Below are 4186 nucleotides of genomic sequence, written 5' to 3'. Positions count from 1 at the left end.
ATGGCTATGGCTATGGCTGTCTGCAACTCTTGGCCTTGGAGCCCCCACCGATCACCTATTCAGCTTTGTTCTCTCTTCTTCTTCTACTTTGTGATCACCCTTTATTACTTTCCTCTTCATTTAACTGCACTCAGCTTCAACTTCACCAATTTTAATGAAACAACAGTTCAAAATGGCGACATAAGAGTAGAAGGAAAAGCTAGTTTTTCTGACCAAGCCATCCAAATCACCCCTACAAACCAAACGTGGATAGCTGGTCGAGCCTCGTATAAAGATCCTCTTAAACTTGGGGACATAGCTTCTAAAACACTGGTGGACTTCAACACCCATTTCTCATTTGTCATTGATTCACAAGGAAACTTGGATTTTGCAGATGGACTTACATTCTTCATTCTTCCTCATAATTCCACTTCCAAACTCACACCAGGTTATGCCTTCGGTCTTCCAATCGTCCCCCCTAAACCGACTCCATGTGTTGCTGTAGAGTTTGATACCCATATAAATGTGGATGACCCACACAACGCAACTCATGTAGGTATTGATATCAACTCTAACATATCTAATGTTACTGCAGTATGGTACAATGACGTAACGTCTGGGAAAGAAAATGAAGCTTGGATTAGTTATAATTCTAGTTCGAAAAATTTGAGTGTTGTTTTCACCGGATACAAAGATAATCACATGATTGAAACTAGTCTTAGTTTTGTGGTTGACTTAAGGGAGTACTTACCAGAATGGGTTACAATAGGTTTCTCAGCTGCAACAGGAGATTTCTATGAGAAACATATTATTAAATCATGGTCATTCAATTCGAGTTTGCAATTCAATGTAACAACTAGCCCTAGTCCTAGTCCCAATCCAAGTCCCGGTCCTAGTCTCATTCCAAGCCCTAATGCTACCTCTAGCCCAAGAAAGAATGGTGGAAACAACAAAAATGCTCTAGTTGTGGGGTTAATTGTTGGATCAGCTGCTTTAGCTGGTGGGTTGGCTTTGTTTGGCCTTATCAAGTGGAAGAAAAGTAAAGCACCAGAAGAGGATGGGGAGATTGGGCCTGATATGGCCATGAACGATGAATTCGATACAGGTATCGGACCAAAGAAGTTTTCATATGCTGAATTGTTTCGCGCAACAAATAACTTTATGGATGAACAGAAGCTTGGAGAGGGAGGATTTGGTGCGGTTTATAAAGGTTTTTTAAGGGAATTGAATTCCTATGTTGCTGTGAAGAGGATATCAAAGGGATCAAAACAGGGAATAAAGGAGTATGCATCTGAAGTGAATATCATTAGTCGGTTAAGGCATAGAAATTTGGTGCAACTACTTGGTTGGTGTCATGACAAAAATGAACTCCTGCTTGTTTATGAGTTCATGGAAAATGGAAGCTTAGATAACCATCTCTTTAAAAAAATTAGCGTGTTGACATGGGCAATAAGGCACAAAATTGCACAAGGCTTGGCCTCGGCATTGCTTTACCTACACGAAGGATGGGAGCAATGTGTAGTACACAGAGATGTCAAATCAAGCAATATAATGTTGGATTCAAATTTCAATGTTAAACTTGGAGATTTTGGATTAGCTAGGTTTGTCGACCATGGAAAAGATGTGCAAACAACTAATGTAGCAGGGACCAGGGGATACATGGCACCTGAATACCTATTTACAGGTAAAGCTAGCAAGGAATCAGATGTCTACAGTTTTGGAATTGTGGCATTAGAGATAGCTTGTGGAAGAAAACCCTTTGACTGGAAGGGCCCAGAAAGTCAAACGATGTTGGTGGAGTGGGTTTGGGATCTCTATGCTACCAATAGGCTTCTTGAAGCAGTAGATCCGAAGATATATGCAGATTTTGTTCAAGAGGAAATGGAATGTTTGATGATTGTTGGGCTTTGGTGCGCTCACCCTGATCACAATCTCCGGCCTTCCATTAGGCAAGCAATTCATGTGCTTAATTTTGAAGCTCCATTGCCCATTCTTCCTACCAAAATGCCTGTGCCAATATACGTTACGCCTCCAGTGAGTACTACTTCGTCTTCGGTTTCTAGCAACTTTATTACTTTTTCTAATACTGGTCGATTTTAGTCTTCTAGCTAATACTATAGTTACCACACAGATTTCTCTAAATTCAACTTATTCTCTATAGTTGCATCAATTTTTTTCTTCAAGATTATTTCATTTTTACCCTTATACTTTGTCATGATTTTCAATGACCCCCCAAACTACGCTTATTTTCACGCGTACCCCCATACTGTGTAAATTACTATCAATTTCACCCATACCGTCGCATTTGAAATGGAAAAAGTTAAAAAAAAAATTACATTTTGGCCCCAAATTTCAAAAGAAAGACACAAATACACTCTCTCCTACCTAAACTCACCCTCTCTCATTTTCCTTTAATTCTTTCCTCTCTTCTTGGCCCTATAAGCGCTGCCTCAGACTCTCTCTCTGTGTACAAAGTTTCACAAAATGGTGACGATGGAGACAATCTCAGTAGCTCTAAGTCTCATCAATTCGAAGAAAGAGAGTCTCCAAAAAGCCTTTGAAGATCTTTAATCCTACTCATCTGTTCTCTCCTCCTTCATCCTCTCATGGTCCGACCTCAATTCCCACTTCTTTTCCCCCCAATCCTTTCTCCAAACCCAGTTCACTATTCTTGAATCCCAATAAAATCCTCAATCTCAACCATCCAAACAACCCCTAAATCAAACCTAGCAATCGGATTCACTCATCTCGATTTGGCCAGAGCTGAAAGCCTTCTGCGAGAACATGGATGGGTTAGGCTTGAGGAACTACATAGTCGAATGAGTAAGCCATGATTAGAACTGAGCTTCCTGACGCACTTCAGCTCACTCCGAATTCGGCTACGATGGTTTTGAATGCGATGAAATGTTTCTATATGAAGAAATCAGAGCTGTATGATTCAAGGCAGAGATGTAGGGTTTGAATTGGATATGTAGAAGAGAGAATCTCTGTCTCTATATATATATACATTATGTATGTATGTGTGTGTATAACAGAGGTGTGATCAAAGGTTAGAGAGAGAGAGAAAGAGAGATAGAGTTTAGCTGTGTGTAAGCTGGTTTTTTGGTGAGAGAGAGTCCCAGTCCTGAAAATTTTTGTATATGGAGGATTGTCCTTCACCTCCATCGCTGAACTCCATTATTGGCGAAAGAATGAAGTACGAAGTGAGGTGAAGAGAATGGCTCGAAGAAAAGTCAAAAATGAGAAGAAAAGTCTTTTTTTTTTTTTTTTTTATCAACTTTCGGAGCTTCGATAGCATGCAAAAAGAGGAAGAACGAAACGTGTGAGATGTGATACGAAAACTTGACTGTGAGTTGAATCCAACGACGCAAAAATGAGACGAAATGGAGTTATGACGAAGGAGATAGAAGGGCTTAAAGTGGTGGTTGGTGATGATGGTGGTTTGCTGGTAAAGGGATGGGTCTGCATTTTTCTTTTGAAATTTGAGGTTAAAATGTAATTTTTTTAAACTTTTTCCATTTCAAATGTAACGACAAAGGGAAAATTGATAGTAATTTAAATAGTATGGGGGTACGCGTGAAAATAAGAGTAGTCTGGGGGGTCATTGAAAATAGTGACAAAGTATAGGGGTAAAAATGAAATAATCTCTTTTTCTTCTTGTAATAATTTGTGCTTCACAAGGCTGTAGATAATCATCAATCAATGAGAGTTCAAATTTTATATGGTAGTAATTAGACTACAAAATTACATAAATGAGTTGTTCACTTATTTCATTTACATTACCGTTGCGATTACCATTTGCTAAGCTTCTAATTTTGATCAAAACAGTAATGTGGCCTACTGTTTTGATAACATTTTAACAGTTGAGAGTTTTAATTAAAAATATATGATTTAATTTGTTAAAAAATTCTATAATTTTTAATTATATTGAATGAAGCTACGTAATAAATTTAAGAATCCTGCTTCAGTTGTTACCTATCGCCACTAGCAGATGGCTTGGTCAAGTCTATAATGGAAATTTGGTCACATTCCAAATAAATGTATGACCACATCTTTTCTATTAATTGGTTATTCCTTATCTTGGGATCAAGTCTCTCAAGCCTCTTTATTGTTTATCCATCTTCTAAAATAAAATCGTACGTCTTATCTCTTTCATCAATCACAACACTTCTCAAACACGACCATATCCAAATAGTAGTGTGTAGAC

At 38.3% G+C, this 4186-nt stretch overlaps 1 pseudogene; it reads left to right on the top strand.

The window, feature by feature from the left end:
• LOC114294761 (L-type lectin-domain containing receptor kinase IX.1 pseudogene) lies at positions 1-3756 on the top strand (annotated as a pseudogene).
• Positions 3757-4186: the final 430 nt, after the last annotated feature.

This window comes from Camellia sinensis, chromosome 12 (genome assembly GCF_055761805.1).
Source record: "Camellia sinensis isolate YWXY chromosome 12, ASM5576180v1, whole genome shotgun sequence".
Lineage (NCBI taxonomy): Eukaryota > Viridiplantae > Streptophyta > Magnoliopsida > Ericales > Theaceae > Camellia > Camellia sinensis.
Note: the sequence above shows the minus strand (reverse complement) of the source record. Positions and strands in the feature narration are given on the sequence as shown.